This window comes from Schistocerca cancellata, chromosome 3 (assembly GCF_023864275.1).
Source record: "Schistocerca cancellata isolate TAMUIC-IGC-003103 chromosome 3, iqSchCanc2.1, whole genome shotgun sequence".
Taxonomy (NCBI): Eukaryota; Metazoa; Arthropoda; class Insecta; order Orthoptera; family Acrididae; genus Schistocerca; species Schistocerca cancellata.
Genome location: NC_064628.1, coordinates 803,113,540 through 803,135,442, shown reverse-complemented (window position 1 = coordinate 803,135,442; position 21,903 = coordinate 803,113,540). Strand labels below are relative to the sequence as shown.

General features: G+C 45.2%; 1 protein-coding gene across 1 annotated transcript in view; it reads right to left on the bottom strand.

The window, feature by feature from the left end:
* LOC126176584 (disintegrin and metalloproteinase domain-containing protein 22) overlaps positions 1-21,903 on the bottom strand; it is a 1,067,821-nt gene that overhangs the window by 448,936 nt on the left and 596,982 nt on the right. The gene's annotated exons all lie outside the window — the stretch shown is intronic.

Here is a 21,903-nt window from a genome sequence, read left to right as displayed (position 1 = left end):
AACACAAGGCTCTTGGAATAGCACTGACAACTTCCCTTTTAAAACTGATATCAGTAAATTGGCAGGAGGTGGCAAAAAAAAAAAAAAAAAAAAAAAATCAAGGTATCTTTGGTTGAAAACTATCAACGTAGAATAGATTAGTTCCAGAGAATAATGTTTGTCACGTGTATATTTTATCCAAGGCCTACTAAATAGCACAGGTTTCCCCAGCCTATCATTGGTGGCGAAGCCGATCATGTCCACCTTAGCAAAGTTTTTGTGAAAGGGGAATTGATTCCAGTGCCGGTGAAGACAGCAGTGTTGGATCCAAGGAATGGAGAAAAGGGACTAACCGACATCAAGTCTAAAGCGATGGCACTGTATGTCAAACGAACATGGAGCATAATGTGTAACGATCCGGGGTGCATTAGAGCAAAACTACACGACATTGTCAGCCCAGAAAGTGTAGAGCCAACGATAAATTTACAAAAAATAAGTTTTAAGTCAAAAAATATTAGGGAGTTTTATCTTGAACTAAGCTATATCAGCAAAAAGCTTTTAAACTTCAAAAACGTTACAGCAAAGGCGATTTTACTGAAAGACGGAAACTTGAAATGAAAAATAACATAGAAACTAAATATGTTGGAATAGCATGGAATGTGGTTTGGAAAAACATCAGTAGTGATATTCTTTCGTCTGACGTGAGAACAGCGTAGTACAAGGTAGTCAATAACATCATCAGCACTAATGAGCGTCTCATTGCCATCGGTTTAAGTGACACTAACCTCTGCAGCAAATGCAACCTCGTTGATAGTGTGCCTCATCGGTACACATGTGGAGACCGGATTGTCAACAGGAGGTGGACCAAGGAGAAAATTGCTCAGATAACAAGAACTTCAGCAAACAATGTAGCGACTAACATTTTCTTCAGACCAGAAGAAAGTTGCTACCCTCAGGCAAAAAATAACGCAGTGATTTGGTTAATGGGCAAATATACAAGTTTCATTTTTAACAATATTGGGAGCGATGAATCCCTACTGAATACAACATGTATATGGAAAATGAATGAGAGAAAACAATTAAGTATCAGAATCACAATAAGAAATATGGTAACATGCTCCGAATTGTCTTCAACAGAACGGGTATAGGTTAGGAACACGTCTATTCCTCGTGGAGAGGGGATGGGTGGGCCACGAAGCACTAGCTGTGCCGCAGAGAGTCCTCAATTCTTCTGCGGCGCGTTCCCGACCCTAACCTCACCTGCAAGTCACACATGGAAAATAAATCAGTAGTACAGCAGATACAAGAATATGACAGCAAACATCTGGTGTCTGTTATAAAGGAAGATCTTGAACTGCCTAAGGATGCGTTTAGAAGGCTGAAACTGACAAAAAAAGAAAAAGAGAAACAAGGCAGTGGACGGCTTAACGATGTTGCTGTTCGGGATTGCTCTTCTGTCCACGTAATTTATCCTGGAAGGAACACACATCAACGATTTACTGAATGATTAATCTGGGTCTGGGAAATGATGATGACGAAACTCAGGCTGTAGAAGAAGAAAATGCGCATGCTGAACTGCGACCAGTTGAAGGTGACAGTAAAGATTCTAAATGTGTACTACTGCTAAAGACTGAATATCATTCCTCATTCTATGAATGCTGTAATTTATGACTGCAATTATCTGTCACCTTCTTTATGTCATTTCATTGTAAGCTAGCCGTTTTTGTTACTGTTTTTGTAGAATAAAAAAAATCTACTGTTACTGGTGATCTGCTCACAACACAATCTCCCTCTACCCCTCCTTCTATGCTGATGGATATCTGCCTCTCGTGACATATAGGTCAATTCCGCATTACGTATGGCTGTACAGATGCTTTTCATGACCCAGTGTATCTGTACTGGCTAAGGTACCATTATTCTGTAACATTTGTCCCGTGGGCACAAAAGGAATAAAATGCTTTTAGCATTCACTTTGAGATAGCTCAGATAAGGTCGCTGTAACAATTACAGTTTTCATATTTCCTCGTCAGTGAATAAACTCTTAGTATCGAAAGTACTACGCGGACGACTGAACTCTCAAACACCGCTAACTCCCAAAGACCTGACTGCGACAAAGAATGTAATTATCTGAAGCGACACAAAGTGCCAACAGCAACTGCCGATACACTTTGACTGTGGCTATTATTTATTCAGGCTCAATTTTCTTACCACGTTTTCTCCGAACGATTCCCATTTTCCCGTACAATGAGACTATTTGCTAAGGCGAACAGTTCCAGAGGATGCTTGGCAGAAGTGAAGGCAGAACTTGCGACCCCACAGTGTAGTGGTGTCGAAGGAGGGGCTGGAAAGGGAAGGCTGAAACTTTTTGATCGGTGGCTCGCGATAAAAGGCCTATTGTTGATGGTCGCGGCACCTTGCTTAATTGACAGGCGCTCTTGTCACATTAACGTCACAAGTAATTAATGCCCCACTTAATAGGTTCCTCACCAAGTTGAGGAGCCAAAAGGGTATTTTTTTTTTTTTTTTTTGGCTGTTGTATACTCACAGATGTGCACGAGTAACTGTTAAAGGAAGTTGATTTCCTGTTGTTGCATTAAGCATACATAATCAAGAAGAACGGAATTAGACCCATCTATGCAGCGTTAAGGGAGAAGAAATAAAAACTGTAAGGTTTCCGATTCTGTCAGAGATGAAAAGGTCCTTGAAATATCAGTTGAACACCATCTTTTTTGAAAAGAGGTTATAAGGTGAACATCAACAAGAGTAATGGAATGTGATCGAATAAAATCAGAGGATTCAAAGGGAATCAGATTAGGAACTAAAACACTAAAAGTGGTAGACGAGTTTTGCTATCTGGGCTCAAATAACTGATGATGGCCGAACTAGAGAGAATATAGTATAATAGAGACTCGAAATAGCAAGAAAGGAATTTCTGAGAAGAAGAGATCTGTCAACATATAAAATAAATTTAAATGCTTAGGAAGTTTTTTCCGAAGGTATTTGTGTGGACTTTTGTACGGAAATGAAACGTGGACGATAAACAGTTCAGACAACATGTGAATAGAAGCTTTAGAAAGTTCCTCAAATATTTTTTTAAAAGGCATCTTAGCCGCCACTGACTGTGGAAATTATTTATTTTCACTATTGAAACTTCGGCTTTAAGATCTTTATCTAATGGTACATTGTAAAAGTCTGTACTTTAGCACATGTCAAACTTTGATAATCTTATGACGTATACAAATGTCTTCATCGGATGTGATACTTTTCACAATGTACAAGAAGAGTGGTTTGTTGGGATTTTATAGATGTTAAAATGCTCAGATACGACCAAGATTTGTGCACACCTGAGAAGGTTTCTCAAGTCTGACATGTGCTGAAGCACAGTCTTTTGCAGCGAATGGTACTAAGGCCGAAACTACAATAGTGGAAATAAATAATCTCTACATTCAGTGGCATCTACACTGTGCTGGTAAAAGTCGTGGGACACCTCCTAATATCAGGTTGGACCACTATTTACCCGGCATAGTGCAGCAAATCGACGTGACATGGAGTCAACAAGTCGTTGGAATTCCACTGCAAAAATATTGAGCTGCGCTGCCTCTACAGCTGTCCATAACTGCGAATGCGTTGCCGGTATAGGATTTTGTGCACGGACTGGCCTCTCGATTCTGTCCCATAAATGTTCTATTGGATAAATGTGGAGCGATCTGGGTGGGCAAATCATTTGCTGGAACTGTCCACAATGTTTTTCAAATAAATTGCGAAACATTATTGCCCAGTGACATGGCGCATTGTTACCCATCAAAATTATATCGTTGTTTTTTGCGAATATGAAGTCCATGAATGGCTGCAATGGTCTCCAAGTAGGCGAACATAGCCATTTTCACTCAATGGTTGCATCAGTTGGATCAGAGAACCCAGTCCATTCCAAATACACTCCTGGAAATTGAAATAAGAACACCGTGAATTCATTGTCCCAGGAAGGGGAAACTTTATTGACACATTCCTGGGGTCAGATAAATCACATGATCACACTGACAGAACCACAGGCACATAGACACAGGCAACAGAGCATGCACAATGTCGGCACTAGTACAGTGTATATCCACTTTTCGCAGCAATGCAGGCTGCTATTCTCCCATGGAGACGATCGTAGAGATGCTGGATGTAGTCCTGTGGAACGGCTTGCCATGCCATTTCCACCTGGCGCCTCAGTTGGACCAGCGTTCGTGCTGGACGTGCAGACCGCGTGAGACGACGCTTCATCCAGTCCCAAACATGCTCAATGGGGGACAGATCCGGAGATCTTGCTGGCCAGGGTAGTTGACTTACACCTTGTAGAGCACGTTGGGTGGCACGGGATACGTGCGGACGTGCATTGTCCTGTTGGAACAGCTAGTTCCCTTGCCGGTCTAGGAATAGTAGAACGATGGGTTCGATGACGGTTTGGATGTACCGTGCACTATTCAGTGTCCCCTCGACGATCACCAGTGGTGTACGGCCAGTGTAGGAGATCGCTCCCCACACCATGATGCCGGGTGTTGGCCCTGTGTGCCTCGGTCGTATGCAGTCCTGATTGTGGCGCTCATCTGCACGGCGCCAAACACGCATACGACCATCATTGGCACCAAGGCAGAAGCGACTCTCATCGCTGAAGACGACACGTCTCCATTCGTCCCTCCATTCACGCCTGTCGCGACATCGCTGGAGGCGGGCTGCACGATGTTGGGGCGTGAGCGGAAGACGGCCTAACGGTGTGCGGGACCGTAGCCCAGCTTCATGGAGACGGTTGCGAATGGTCCTCGCCGATACCCCAGGAGCAACAGTGTCCCTAATTTGCTGGGAAGTGGCGGTGCGGTCCCCTACGGCACTGCGTAGGATCCTACGGTCTTGGCGTGCATCCGTGCGTCGCTGCGGTCCGGTCCCAGGTCGACGGGCACGTGCACCTTCCGCCGACCACTGGCGACAACATCGATGTACTGTGGAGACCTCACACCCCACGTGTTGAGCAATTCGGCGGTACGTCCACCCGGCCTCCCGCATGCCCACTATACGCCTTCGCTCAAAGTCCGTCAGCTGCACATACGGTTCACGTCCACGCTGTCGCGGCATGCTACCAGTGTTAAAGACTGCGATGGAGCTCCGTATGCCACGGCAAACTGGCTGACACTGACGGCGGCGGTGCACAAATGCTGCGCAGCTAGCGCCATTCGACGGCCAACACCGCGGTTCCTGGTGTGTCCGCTGTGCCGTGCGTGTGGTCATTGCTTGTACAGCCCTCTCGCAGTGTCCGGAGCAAGTATGGTGGGTCTGGCACACCGGTGTCAATGTGTTCTTTTTTCCATTTCCAGGAGTGTAAACACAGCCCACGTTTAAGGAGCCGCCACCAGCTTGAACAGTACCTTGTTGACAACTTGGCTTCGTGGGGTCTGCGCCACACTCGAACCCTACCGTCAACTCGCACCAACTGAAATCGGGACTCATATGACCAGACCAAGGTTTTCCAGTCATCTAGAGTCCACCCGATGTGGTCACGAGCCCAGCAGAGGCGCTGCAGACGATGTCGTGCTGTTAGCAGAGGCACTTGCGTCGGTTGTCTGCTGTCATAGCCAAATTTCGCCTCACTGTCCTAACTGTACGTTCTTCGTACATCCCACATTTATTTCTGCGGTTATTTCACGCAGTGTTATTTGTCTGTTAGCACTGATAACTCTAAGCAAATGCCGCTGCTCTCGGTCGTTAAGTGACGCCCGTCAGCCACTGCGTTGTCCGTTCTGATAGGTAATGTTTGAAATGTGGTACTTTCGGCACACTCTCAACACCGTGGATCTCGGAATATGTGATTCTACAACAATTTTCGAAATGTAATGGGTTGGGTTGTTTCAGGGAGAAGACCAGACAGCGAGGTCATCGGTCTCATCGGATTATGGAAGCTACACCGCAATGCAGAGCGCCTCTCTTGCAGAGTCTGCCACTTGAGTTTGTTAAACATCTCCCTAACGCTAGCACGGTTACCAAATAACCCTGTGGCGCGTTTCGTCACAGGGTTATTTGGTAACCGTGATAGCGTTACGGAGTTGTTTAACAAACTCAAGTGGCAGACTCTGCAAGAGAGGCGCTCTGCATCGCGGTGTAGCTTGCTCACCAGGTTTCGTGAGGGTGCGTTCCTGGATGAGGTACCGAATATATTGCTTCCCCCTACTTATACCTCCCGAGGAGATCACGAATGTAAAATTAGAGAGATTAGAGCGCGCACGGAGGCTTTCAGACAGTTGTTCTTCCCGCGAACCATACGCGACTGGAACAGGAAAGGGAGGTAATGACAGTGGCACGTAAAGTGCCCTCCGCCACACACCGTTGGGTGCCTTGCGGAGTATAAATGTAGATGTAGATGTAGATGTAGATGTAGACGGGAAAGGAAGTCGGCCGTGCCCTTTCAAAGGAACCATCCCGGCATTTGCCTACAGCGATTTAGGGAAATCACGGAGAAACCTAAATCAGGATGGCCGGACTCGGGATTGAACCGTCATCCTCCCGAATGCGAGTCCAGTGTGCTAGCCACTGCGCCACCTCGCTCGGTCGACATGTAATGTCCCATGCATCTAGCTCCAACTTCCATTTAGTGTTCAACGTCTGTTCATCCCCATCTGCGGCCATAATCACTTCGGCACCATTTCTCCATGAATAACCGGAGTTCAAATGACAGATAAGCCAATGCACTGCCCTTTTGTACCTTGTGTACGCGATACTACAACCATCTGTATTAAGTGCATATCGCTATCCCATGACTTCTGTCACCTCAGTGTTTGATATATTTTAAAAGTTTCACTTGAGTATGAATCCCATCTGTGAGAAGATAGTGACTTTAGAAATGTGGTACTGCAGGCAAATGCTGAAGGTTAGACGGGAAGGTTGGATAACAATTGATGAGGTATTGAATCGGACTGGAGAAAAAAGATATTTATTTCATGACTTGACTAAAGAAAGGTATCGTTTGATAATACGCATTCCGAAGCACCTAGACACCGTTAGTTTGGTAGTGGCATTCGGTAGGACGACGGTTCAAATCCACATCCGGCCATACACATTTAGTTTTTCACTCCTGGCAAATGCCGAGATGGTTCCACTGAAAAGAACACGGCCGGATTCCTTCCCCATCCTTTGGTAATCATAACTTGTGGTCCACATCTAATGTCCGCGCTGTCGATGGGATGTGAAACTCTAATTTTCTTTCCTTTCTTTAATTTGTTAATGGTGGTATGTTGGGAGTGGGGGAGGGGGCGGGTAAAATTTTTTGAGGGAAACCAAAGCTTAACTAGAGTAAGCAGGTTCAAATAGATACAGGCTGCTGTTGCTATGCAGAGATGAGAAGACTTGCACAGGATAGACTAGAATGGAGACCTGCATGAAACCAATCTTACAACTGAAGACTACCACCACCACAACCACGACGAGAACAACAACGCCAATCAGCTACCTCGTCTGCAGTATAACAAAACTGGGTTTTCCTACTTTAGCGGGGACTTTCATGAAATTGACCGAAAAAGTCAATTTTCAGTTAGTTAGTAAAACTCATGGACAATAAGTTCCTAAAAATGGCTCTGAGCACTATGGGACTTAACATCTATGGTCATCAGTCCCCTAGAACTTAGAACTACTTAAACCTAACTAACCTAAGGACATCACACAACACCCAGTCATCACGAGGCAGAGAAAATCCCTGACCCCGCCGGGAATCGAACCCGGGAACCCGGGCGCGGGAAGCGAGAACGCTACCGCACGACCACGAGCTGCGGACAATAAGTTCCTAAAGTTTCAATGATGAAACCGCATTCGAAATGCCTGAAAAATAATTACACGTGTGATGCGACCTTCCTGTCGCGCCCACTTTTTGAAGCAGTACTTCAATACTAGCTCGCTGAACAACGATTCTGTGGATTACATTCACAAGGAGAGACTTTCAAATTATATCCTTGATGTTGTCAGGTCAATTTACAGGTTTCTGGCCGATCCAGAACTTAAAAACAAAGTCTGTTCTTGGCAAAGTCCTAAATCCAAATGAGTATCTAAATTCACTCACATGGAAAGGGTGCCCTAAAACCACATTTTCATCTAATACAGTTGTCATAAATGCAACTTATGATACAGTTCTCATATTTAATTACGAGAACGCAGGGGGGATGAAGGTATTAGAGAGAATGGACTCTAACACTGGAAATTTTACTCAAGATATCCCGCGAGAAAAATAGATTCACAACTCTTCTATGCAGCTGAAAAGTCAGTTTAAGACTTGGTAAAGGAAAGTAGGTATAAAACAAGAAACCACATGAGAAGCCTTGGAGGGAAAGAGGAGCCTGTGGAATTTTGAAGACGTGACGTAATAAAAAACGTTGGGTTGAACTTAAAATTGGATTTCTGAAAATTATACTTTTTAAAGTGTATGTACATTTTTATCAGACTCTATGATGGCTAGAATTATAAAATTTTGTACACTTATTTCTATAAATCCAGTAAATGTTTTTCTACAGAGAAACTTCTGGAATTCTGAATGTAATATGAGATACAGGGCAAGCACTTGAAATTTCACACGAAATTTATATTTACAATTAAAAATTATTATAATACTCCTATTAGCTATATTAAAAAAACTCTCATGAGAGAAGCTTACTATATTCAAAGAGATTATACGGGGATAATTTTCAAGTAATCTCTTGAATATTCCGTAAAAATACGGGAGAACTGCCGGATGTCAATAACTTCCTGCCACGATATTTCGGCGCAGAGTCTTCTGGCCATCTTCACGTGAGTGCCACTGTAGTAGTACTGGCGAGTACGCGCTGATCTCCGCTACTTAAAGCCGTACTGATGTGACATTGCGCATGCGCTGCACAGCGTGCGCGATCATAACAGCTCCGTGCGCTGCGCCTCGCGCCCTCCAAGGTGAAAGCTTGGCGTATCGATATCAGGTCGATTTTCATCTTTATGCAGTCGACTAAGAAGTTTCTCTATAACAGAATTCCAAGCAGAGTTTAGCTGATAACCGCTATCACGATTGATGAGAGTCTCGTTGTCAGACAATCTTATTTCCACAGATTCTTTGATAATCGAGCTCCAAAAGTTCGATGTATGCATTGCATGCGCAATGTCACCTCAGTACGGCTTTAAATAGCAGAGCTCAGCGCGTACTCGCCGGTACTACTACAGTGGCACTCACGTGAAGATGGCCAGAAGACTCTGCGCCGAAATATCGTGGCAGGAAGTTACTGACATCCGGCAGTTCTCCCGTCTTTTTATGGAACAATCAGTACGCCGGGAAAGCTTTAAACAGCACATCGCTTGAATAGTTTCTAGAAAAAAGGTACATATATAATTTGTGGAAAATAAAATTTTTAAATTCCGTAAAGTTAAACATTTGTAAGCCAAGGAATTTAACAATAAATGTGTTAATTCCATGTATAACATGGTACAAAATTTCATAACCGTATCATCAAATTTGCGTATTTGGTGCATATTTTAATTATCGTGTGTTTTTCATGAACGTTCCCCCTCGAGGTTAATTTCGATGTCATCCTGAGCTCTAGAAAAAATCAGGAGTGGTGAGGGCAGCGTGGTGAGAGTGTCCTGAAGGAGCCTGAGGGCCTGTGGGAGGGCGGACAGGCGGACACGAGGGCACAATCAGGCCGCACCCCACGCCCTCCCCCGCAACCGCCCCCGCATACTAAGCAGGCCGGCTGCGGAGCCACTGATTGCCAGGGCCCGCCGGCCGTCTTCTCCTGCCCGTCCCGACACCTCCCAACAGCGGGTCAGCGCTCCCAACAGGCCTGCCAAACACACACAACCTGCACCCGGCAAAGCACACTACGCGAGCTGCAGCTTAGGACGCACACACTGTTGTATCCGCCTTTACTACCCCTTACAGGTTCGGCTGTACTGCAACACATTCAGCGACTGACTCGCTGCCGCTTGGCCGCCGGTAATTCACACTAGAGACTCGACGTCCACTGTAGGCAAATATAACCATACACTACTGGCCATTAAAATTGCTACACCACGAAGATGACGTGCTACAGACGCAAAATTTAACCGACAGGAAGAAGATGCTGTGATATGCAAATGATTAGCTTTTCAGAGCATTCACACAAGGTTGGCGCCGGTGGCGACACATACAACGTGCTGAAATGAGGATAGTTTCCAACCGATTCCTCATACACAAACGGCAGTTGACCGGCGTTGCATGGTGAAACGTTGTTAAGATGGCCCGTATAAGGAGGAGAAATGCGTACCATCACGTTTCCGACTTTGATAAAGGTCCGATTGTAGCCTATCGCGACTGCGGTTTATCGTATCGCGACATTGCTGCTCGCGTTGGTCGAGATCCAATGACTGTTAGCAGAATATGGAATCGGTGGGTTCATGAGGGTAATACGGAACGCCGTGATGGGTCCTAACGGCCTCGTACCACTAGCAGTCGAGATGTTGGCCTCTTATCCTCATGGCTGTAACGGGTCGTGTAGCCACGTCTCGATCCCTAAGTCAACAGATGGGAACGTTTGCAAGACAACAACCATCTACACGAACAGTTCGATGACGTTTGCAGCAGCATGGAGTATCAGCTCGGAGACTATGGCTGCGGTTACGCTTGACGCTCCACCAGAGAGAGGAGCGCCAGCGACGGTGTACTCAACGACGAACCTGGGTGCACGAATGGCAAAACGTCATTTTTTCGGATGAATCCAGGTTCTGTTTACAGCATCATGATGGTCGCATCCGCGTTTGGCGACATCGCGGTGAACGCACATTGGAAGCTTGTATTCGTCATCGCCATACTGCCGTATCAGCCGGTGTGATGGTATGGGGTGCATTGGTTACACGTCTCGGTCACCTCTTGTTCGCATTAACGGCACTTTGAACAGTGGACGCTACATTTCAGAATGTTACGACCCGTGGCTCTACCCTTCATTCGATCCCTGCGAAACCATACATTTCAGAAGGATAATGCACGACCGCATGTTGCAGGTCCTGTACGGGCCTTTCTGGATACAGAAAATGTTCGACTGCTGCCCTGGCCAGCACATTCTCTAGATCTCTCACCAACTGAAAACGTCAGGTCAATGGTTGCCGAGCCACTGGTTCGCCACAATACGCCAGTCACTACTCTTGATGAACTGTGGTATCTTATTGAAGCTGCATGTGCAGCTGTGCCTGTACACGCCAACCAAGCTCTGTTTAACTCAATGCCAAGGCGTATCAAGGCCGTTATTACGGCCAGAGGTGGTTGTTCTGGGTACTGATGTCTCAGGATCTATGCACCCAAATTGCGTGAAAATGTAATCACATGTCAGTTCTAGTATAATATATTTGTCCAATGAATAGCCGTTTATTATCAGCATTTCTTCTTGATGTAGCAATTGTAATGGCCAGTAGTGTATTTACCGGCAGACGGATGGAGAACTCCACGTAATACAGCATCGCCAGCATCACTAGAGGCGGTGCCACAATCACGGTACTATTTTTCTACACTGGTTAAGTGCCGCCTGGAAACCAATCTTGTAATCTTACGCCGGTAGTGCATATAACCAGCTGCCCAACTCATAACCAGTAATGTCCTGGCATAGCTCCGGTCTGGGACATTAGCTGTCTCCACTAGTAGCCAAGCAGTCAGCATCGTCGACCACATCCTCGAAGAACTCTGCCTGCAGCATGCTCCTGGATCTTGTCGCCTGCCAACGACCACTGTCTCTTGAATCCAGCTCCATACGCTTCACGAGCCGCTTAGCCGTCACAGTGCCGCTGACCACGGCCTCGTACACACCGCCAGCATTACGTCTTCGACCCGCTCAGCCGTCACTAGGTGCAGCCTTTGCTTACTGCTGACACAGCCTCGTGGGACTCGATATTTACGGACGCTGTGAGAAGTTTCCTACTTCAGTGATCAAACGTGGACTCCTACTGGATACAATGTTAACCTTATTTCTTGTTTGGGCGGTGGTAAAATTTGCTGTTTTGAAGAGCGCGCCGCAGCGCGTAGTGTGAAGCAGTCGCCCTCCGTTTCTGGCCGTGGCGCCGCTGTGGCCATCGCTGCTCTGGTGTCTCCCTCTGGTGGAAAATGGGAAAGGTTGCCTGTTCACGTGCATTTAACGGGGGCTATATGCTCGCCAGTCGGTCAGTTGGTCAGCGGGGTCAGTGTGGGGCAGTCAGTGTCTGTCTGTCGTTCGGAGGCCTCCAGCCTGCTCGAGTTTGTTCAGGCAATGGTCATCGGCGGCTGGATCGATCGGTTCGTCGGTCGCGCAGGGAGACACAAGATGACTTGTCCGCCTTGAGCGTTTGCGCATGTGAGGTCGCCACGTGAGTCCAGTGGGCCGCGCCGTATAGCAAGGGGTAGTGGCTTCGCGGCCGACGCGAGAGCAACAGAACCCAACCTACGACATCGGTCTGGCTGGTGCGAGCTGCTACACCGTGAGTCGGGAGATCGGCGCGCCTTCCTGCGCCCGTTGAAGCGGCTGGCAGCGGACGGTTCGGGAGAGCGTTTTGGGGGTGCTGCGCCAGGTCTTCGCCAGGCATCGCAGTTTATTTGAAGTTAAGTGATTCGTGATATGTTGTTTCATTTACTTGTTAAATTCTACTTGTTTTCTTGGTCAGTCTCTCGTCCCCCGCTTGCTCGTTTGTCTCCCGTCCGCATTTGTTAGGCAGTTAGTGGCTGTCTGTCTGTCTGTCGGTCTGCCGTACGTTAATAATTGCCTCTGTCATGTTTGTCGGATTCAGTGTTAACGAATTTATTCCTTGAAGTGTAACGGCCGAATTCCTGAAATATGTTTTTATCTTGCGTATCATCTTGAGAGGTGGTATATGTGTAATGTAAGCATGTTTGTATATTTTATGTAAGACTGCATTTGATGGGTTTTTATTTAAATGGTCATAAAGTTGCCACCCTTCCACCGTAAGAGTTTTTTTTAAAATCAAGTGCAGCTTCGGTGGCAAGTAAATTTTTCTAATGTTAGTGTTTTGTACCATTTCCATCCATCCTACGGGGTGCATAGTTTATGTGCTTGTGTGAGTTGTTAAAATTTTTAGTTTAAAGTAATCTGGTGTGTTGCAGATTTGCACCAGTGTAGTCTTTCAGAGGTTGTTGTGAGCGGTCGTGTCAAAAGGCAGCGGCAAGGTTCTCAGCCCGAAAGCTCATACTGTCAATATCTGTTCTTTCTGCCTCTGAATAAAATTGTAACTTGATATTTTGAGGGTCCTTTCTGATTATAATTTTAAATCTGTTAAAAAAAAGGGCTTTTAGGAATAAAATTTCCATTTGTTGAAAGAAATTTAATTTGTTTTCATCAGTTACCCACTGGCAACTACTTCCACGCTCACATAGCCAGATTAAATGTGTTAATGTTCTTGATGAATCGTTAGTAAATAAAGTAAATTCTTAAGACACGGTTTTGAAAGTAAAGTCACGGTTCATTATTGTCAAGCAGTGACTGTTATTTCATTCTAATTCATGACCCATGTTCGGTGATAATAAAGCACTGTTCATCACTGCCTTTGGCATATCAATAAGTGCGTTGTTCCCTTTGCATACACGGACATAAAACACAAAAATTTTCTCATGCAAGAGTATGTTGACTATGACTATACAAGACAGCTACATAAGCACATAGGAGACTCCACGCTGACACCTTGGAACACAGTGCTGTGTATGTAGTCGTATGGTACAAAGAAATATCACCAGCGGGCGCCAACAAGCAGACTCTTCTCACGCCAGGCACCTCAGTTCAGAGCAGTTTCTGCCTAGGTGGCGCTCGTAATCTGGGACCAATTTATGCTTCCACTACGTGCTTCAAATAGTTCACTACATGCGCCTAAGGTTGTGTAAGGCACTTTGTAGCGGATAAATGTAAGCACACCAGCACACTCGATCAGTTGCGGATCCAGTTCGGAAGCTGTGAATAAACTTTGGATGGTTGGGGTTCGATAGTTCTTGTCACAGTTCGCCCAGAAACAGTACCAGTCTACAGTTATTACCGCCGACGCAGACCAACAGTTGCCGCTGTAACAGCAAACCGTTATTTACGAGTGATCATCGGACAGTTAAACACCGAGTGTTTAGTGAGATTCCGATTCAAAGATGAACTTACTATCATAGAAGTCCAATTGGAACTCTGTATATTAGATAGTATTCTTTTAGTATGTTAGGTTGGTTTGGCGATACGACGCACCTGCCAACACTCAAAGTTCTTTCAACAGAGCAAAGGCACAGAGACGGAGGAAAAGGATGGATACATGAAGACATATTCAGGAGTAAGTAAAGAAGAAACTGCTCGTAGTGAAGTATCAGCAGCCATCAAAAATAAGTGTAAGGAGTTCATAATATCGTGGAAACAAGGCAGTGCTTAAATACTTCAGAACCAGCAGGGCCGCGCGGGATTAGCCGAGCGGTCTAAGGGCGCTGCAGTCATGGACTGTGCGGCTGGTCCCGGTGGAGGTTCGAGTCCTCTTTCGGGCATGGGTGTGTGTGTGTTTGTCCTTAGGATAATTTAGGTTAAGTAGTGTGTAAGCTTAGGGACTTAGCAGCTAAGTCCCATAAGATTTCACACACATCTGAACATTTTTTGAAGAACCAGCAGGAAATGAATGGTCATATTGTTATAGTTGTTTTTGCCCTCAATGAGGATCCCATTGCGGCAGAAACGGATTTATTTGATGATGAGGTCACAAATGCTGTAGAAGATAATTCTAATCGCAAGAAAATTCCAGTAATTGCTGACCAAAATAATCCTAGAGGACAGAAAATAAATCATCCCATTGTTGGACGATTTGGTGAAGATGTAGTTAATGATAATAGAGCTAGGGTGATTGAGTGATGCCAGCAACACTGCCTCAGTATAAGAACCGGATGGTTCAAACATAAGAAGAGCCATAAAAATATATGGACACGATCAACACGTGGATAAAAAATCTATAATTACATTATCATAAGACAAGGTACTTATCTAAAACTGAGTGGTGTAAGGGTTATCTTCAGCTCTCAAAAGTTATTCTCCCATTCAGGGAACGTGTGGCATGAAAAAGCAATACAGAACAATCACACTCAATATAATTCGCCTTCGTAACGGTTTTATCAGATTCCATTATCGGCTCATAATCGCAAGTAAAAATCAGAGAGGGTTTAGTATGTTGCTTTCAATAGCCAGATTGTATGATAGAGTCCTTTAGAAGTGAATAGGGGACCAAATAGTAGAGAGAGAAGAGCAAAATGGTTTTCATGGACGCTCCTATATTGATGGAATGTTTACTTTTTGTAATTTAACAGTGAATGTCTGGAAATCAGAATACCCATCTGATATTCGTGGATCTACATAAAGCTTCTTGTAACGCAATTGGCCTACTGGAGGGGGCGTAGCAGAATACCAAGATTCGACCAAATAACAAATCAGGAAATACGGAGGAAAATGGAAGTTGAAAAGACTGTTACAGACACGATTGAAACAAAAAGGGTCCTTTGGTACGAGCATCTTGAAAGTATGGATGGTACAAGGTGGCCGAAACGAGTGTGGTAATGGATACCTTCTGGAAGAAGAAAAAGAGGTAGACCAGCAGGAAAATGGAATCAGGGGCTGTTTAGCCGGCCCATGTGACCGAGCGGTTCTAGGCGCTTCAGTCTGGAACCGCGCGTCCGCTACGGTCGCAGGTTCGAATCCTGCCTCGGGCATGGATGTGTGTGATGTCCTTAGATTAGTTAGGCTTAAGTAGTTCTAAGTTCTAGGCAGCTGATGACCTCAGATGTTACGTCCCATTATGCTCAGAGCCATTTTTTTTATTGGCTTTTTATTCTCTGCGTTAAACAGTCTTTCGAGAAACATGCACAAACTTAACAATCTGATGTTTTGTGCGCTGTCGTTACTGAACCACTAAGTGAACTACACCTTTCAGTATAGACTAAGTGTTTTCGTCAATACGTCCACACTTCAACACCTGACCTGCTGCCTAGGGGAAAATAAGCGTTAATGCCTTGCTGTTGCCTAGAGTTGTAAAACTGCTGTAGATTGTCGTAAATCAGCATGTATTGTGTGTTCTGAACTGGGGACCTAGAAGCAACGGAGAGGCTTCGTCCCGCCTTAGTTAAAAAATGGTTCAAATGGCTCTGAGCACTATGGGACGTAACATCTGAGGTCATCAGTCCCCCAGAACTTAGAGCTACTTAAAGCTAACTAACCTAAGGACATCACACACATCCATGCCCGAGGCAGGATTCGAACCTGCGACCGTAGTAGTCACCCGCTTCCGGACTGAAGCGCCTAGAACCGCTCGGCCACATCGGCCGGCCCCGCCTTAGTCCTCAGCGGTTTACAGCCCCACGACCGGCCACAGCAGTCCACCCACCACACCGCCGCCCTACGCCGAACCCAGGGTTATTGTGCGGTTCTGCCCCCAGTGGACAATCCCCCCCGCCCGGTAACGTCTCACCCAGACGAATTTAACCCCAGATGTTTGCGTCGTAGAGCAAATATTGTGTACGCGTATTTGGAGACAATGTTTGCGCAGCAATCGCCGACATAGTGAAACTGAGGTGGAATAAGGGGAACCAGCCCACATTCGCTGAGGCAGATGGGAAACCGGCTTAAACACCATCCACAGGCTGGCCGGCACACCGGACCTCGACACTAATCCCCCCGGGTGGATTCGTGCCGGGGACCGGCACGCCTTCCCGCTCGGGAAGCAGCGCGTTAGACTGCGCGGCTAGCCGGGCGAGTATAAGTCAGCGTAGACTACAGTAGTTTTCTTAGTAGCTTTGGTCGGTTTAGGTTGTACCCATATTTCCTGGAGGTTAGATGTGTTGCGTACCTATCAGGCATTACCTCATAACAATCACTTCCTTTATGTACGCAATCAGTCTCCTACTAGGTTCCCCTAGAAATTGGAAGCGTGAACCATCTAGAAACTGAGTGAGCGTATATGAAGTGGCAGGTAACCTATGGAACATTTTTGTTCTACATAGATATCCTCTTGTTTGTAACTTAAAAGTAAACAGTATTTACAGCAAACTATCAATGTTTACTTCAGGTTTTATTCGAAAATTCTTGATTTATAACGCGAAACAAATGGTGTTGTAATAGAAGTAAAGAAAACAATACACATTCATCATATAGCGCTAGAAAACGCAGTTTCCTTAGCAAAAAGGTAAAATAAAAAAGAAATAAATGCAAAAATGTATCAAACATCGCTTACTGCTTCGTCGAAGTTATGTACGACATGTTGCTCTTATTCATAAACAACTTTCGCATTTATCAATAATAACAAGAACCTCTTGCCTTTGATCATGATGAAGTACTGAACACAAAGTAACAACAATAATTACGCAGGGTGATCCTAAACTATATGTCAAAAACGTAATGGCAAGTGGAGGGGGCCGAAATAAGCAGATGTCACATAGGAATGTGTGCGTGGCAATGCCGCCTTGAGCCTGTAGAGAACACTCGTGACTGTGGCGTATAAAACCGTTTCGCTAGCTGGATTCATCATTTCCTGCGCGGATCTCGAGCAGCACGCGTCGTTTCACCAAAGCAGAGCTGGCCGACATTAAAAAAAATGGTTCAAATGGCTCTGAGCACTATGGGACTTAACATCTATGGTCATCAGTCCCCTAGACTTAGAACTACTTAAACCTAACTAACCTAAGGACAGCACATTACACCCAGTCATCACGAGGCAGAGAAAATCCCTGACCCCACCGGGAATCGAACCCGGGTGGCCGACATTAATTTCAAGTATGGGGTTGCTCAAGGAAATGGATGAGCTGCTCAAAGGATGTGCAGGGAGCGATTACCGGATAGGAATTAGCCGGATCGCAGAACGTTCGAGCGTCTTCATAGGAATTACGCACGAGTGGATCCTTTTATGCTTCCAGGCACTGGACGATATCTCAAAACTCCTGCAGTGGGAGAAAGAATACTAAAGACAGTAGAGGATAATCTTTTGACAACCTCAAGAGCTGTAGTATGTGCATTGTGTGTGAGTCATCAAAGTGTTTTGAGGAATGCATCCGTATCATTTACAGAGAGTGCAAGCGAAGACCCCTGACGATTATCTTCCCCGTCTCAACTTTGCTCGTTGGTACCTACAGCAGACTGCAGCCAATGAAACCTTCCCTGCACATGTTTTATTTACTGATGAGACTACATGTACGCGGTGGGTACGTTGAACAACCATAATTATCACCTGTGGGCTCATGGTAACCCACATGCCACAATAGCACACGCCTATCAAGAAAGATTTTTCATTATCGTTTGGGCAGGCATTATGCACAATAAATTTGTAGGACTATACATTCTAGCTAGTCATTTAATTCTACCGCCGCGTTACGAGTTTGTGAGTGGGGCCAGCATTCCTATAAAACGCGCTGGTCAGTCCGTGTTGATACCAACAAATCGGACAACTTTATTCATGTTGTAGTCGTGGGCACAAACAAACACGATAGTTCTTGTCTGCGATTCTGTCTTGTCTTTATGTCGATCCAGCTTACTGCGCTGATTCCATACAACCTACTGGCACGTACAACACCTTCATCTGTATGACGTACAGGGCTTTCCAGAAAGTAAGTTCCGATCGGTCTCGAAATGGACACCACAGTGAAAACCCGATAAGGCTTTGCACAGATGTGTTGGTTAGTGTCTCTAGTATGACCGTCGATCGCATCAAGACGCTCTTTTCAGCTGTGAGCGCACTGTGATCGAATAAAGGTGCCTAGAAGAACGATGTCTCCCGCTAAGTAGGAGGGCCCACTGATAGGCTTCGCCTTAATGACTGCAGCCCACCTAACACAACTGCCACACACTTCCTTCTTCTTGGAAATTCTCAGCCGCACTCTGCAGGGGCAGTGAAGACGCTCCTGCAGCCTTTTCGATGGGAAGTTGCATGGGGGCTTAATTAAACAAAATGCAAATATTTTTTTTTTTTAGTAGCTGTATGTCCGATTACGCAAGTCTCGTAAACGGCTGGCCCTGACTAGTATTATTACGCAATCTGACTGCATAGAACAACAACAAAGAATGAAATGAAAATTTTCGTTAACACAATTAATTAATTAAGTCCCCAGCAACTATAAAACCTACGAAACAACAAGCACAAGTGTAGCTGTTCTGTATGTGGTAGTATAACTCAACGCACATCTGGCACGGTTCTTCTTCAATAAGACAAGAATTTTTAAATAGCAATTATACTGACGTGATAAAAGAAAATTACAAATACCATAATTGTGCTAGAAAACCAAAATTATCTCTAATACAAGAACACACGCCAGATGCTTTGTTGACTGAACCTGTAATGAAGCATTATTCAGGACACACAAATAATAAGAAAATAAAGAACAGTAGTTAGTTACCTTAATTTATATTGACGAAAAGCACTCAGATCATTACAATATCTCCATTGGAACAACATCTGCTATCTCTCCCATCAAATAACTGCATAAACATGGAACAACACTCTCCACTACCGCATCTCACTCTAACTTCAGCTACAAGCAGTGTCCACCACAACTTCTCGGCAAGAACTGCCTGCCGCTACGTCTCAATAATCACTGCCAGTGGAGGCGGCGGAACAATACTCTCTGTCGCGATTTCTGGCGCTGTGGCTCAGTGTAGCCACCTTTCAAAGTGTTCGATCGCCCACAACACAGCCCTAATTGGCTCTTCCTGAGTATTATCTCTGTTCACATGAAACACTGGATACGAAGACAACACTTGGGCGCAGGCTATGCGCTATAGACCAGCGTAGAGAATTATCGGAAAGCACAGACGGCTGCCTTCTATGACGATGTTGTTAGAAATTTGGTGTAACGCTCCGACAAATGTCTAAGTCGGAGCGGCGACTATGTAGAGAAGTATCTGGAAAGTGTAGTTAACTATTGCAAATAAACTGTTTCCGATTTTCAATGTGGTTTACATTTAGCGACCGATCGGAACTTACTTTCTGGACAACCCTCGTATATCAGCGGTGGCATCAGTTCTTTACAGTCTATAGTGTGATTCTGCTATGACATTACATACATTGAGGTGACTGAAGTCTTCGGACAGTGATATGCACTTATACAGATGGTAATAGTATCTCATACACAAGGTATAGAAGGGTGGGGCGTTGGCGGAGCCGTCATTCGTATTAAGGTGATTCATTTGAAACGGTTTCCGAGGAGATTATGGCCGTACGACGGGAATTAACAAACTTTGAACGCGGAATGGTAGTTGGAGCTAGATGCATGGGACATTAAATTTTGGGAATCGTTAGGGAAACCAATATTCCGGGATCCACAGTGTCAAGTGAGCGCCGAGAATACTAAATGTCAGGCATTACCTCTCACCACGGACAACACAGTAGCCGACGGCCTTCACTTAACGACCGAGAGCAGCGGCCTTTGCGTAGAGTTGTCATTGCTAACAGACAACCAACACTGCATGAAATAACCGCAGAATACATATGGAGCGTACGACGAACGTATCCGTTTGGATAGTGAGGCAAAAATTACGTTAATGGGATATGGGAACAGGCGACAAACGCGAGTGCCTTTGCTAACAGCCCGACACCGCCTACAGCGCCTCTCGTGGGCTCGTGACAATGTCACTTGACGTCTCTCTATGTCCATCTTTTTAGAGATGGTTGCGGGACTCGGCTGTTCGATCGACGATGTCACATCAAACACCTTCCAGAAGTCGAATTTCCAACCTTATTTTATTTGGCAACCAGTTCCAACGTTTTACTACGCTATCTTCAGGCCTCTGGCGGACGTTTAGGAAGAATCGAGGCCCACGAGAAAGACAGGCTGCGGCGCGTACGTCACGAAGGTAGTCCTGAACTCGCTCGCTCGCTCGCTCAGCTTAGCAGTCAAAATGCGTTTCTAAACCTATTAACTCGCAGCTGGGCGTGTAAGTACTTACGAGAATTGCGTCTTCCACTGGAATCTGCTATTATGAAGTCTTACTAATTAACAGTACGACAGCAAAATTTAATTTAAGATCAGTACTTGATATAAATGATATAACGGCTTGTTTATAGCATTTAGCCTTTTCTGCTTAACAGTACTCATTACATGATGGAAGTGGTGCCTTATGCAACTGATAATCATTTTAGTATGATTTTATTTTATTGTACGCCAGTACAGGCGTAACAAATTATAAGTAGGGACTTCTCATCATTACAGGACTAATAACAGTGAGATTTCATAATAGCGGATTCCAGCAGAAGATTCAGTTTTAGTTTGTACGGACACGCCTAGTTACGAGTTAACGGGTGTAGAAACGTAGTCTGTCTGCTGATTTGAACAAGCGAGGGAGTGCAGGACTACCTTCGTAAAGTAAGCGCCGCGGCCTGTCTTTCTCGTGGGCCTCGGGAAGAATCCACCTCGGCTGTGATGGAAACAGGGGCCAGCAACACGGTATTAGTAGGTATTTGCTACACTGACCACTTCAACCATCATCTGTTTCGTTGAAAGGTTGGCATGCTGATAGTTGTTGATGGTCCAGCGTTGAAATCTGCGGCAGTTTGCGGAAGGGTTGCTCTTCTGTCACGTTGAACCATTGTAGCAGCAGTAACTGATCAAAAACTGCGCCAAACACTTGTCTTATATAGGCGTGCCGAACGCAGCGCCGTATTCTGGCTATTTACGTATCTCTGTAATTGAACATGAATGCCTATATCAGTTCCTTTGGCGCTTCAGTGTATGTGTTATAATAAAGTGAGCCAATATTTTATGTTTCGTAATACTTACTCGGTCTCCTCCCAGAGCATAGCAAAGTACCCACCATTGTACCTATGAGAGTATTTCGTCTGGTACAGCACTAAAATGCGTATCTTAAGAGCTACCAAAAGACACTTCTTCTACTGAAGAAGTGCCCTTAGCTCCTAAGGTATCCTTTTTAGAGCGCACACATTAACTGGACG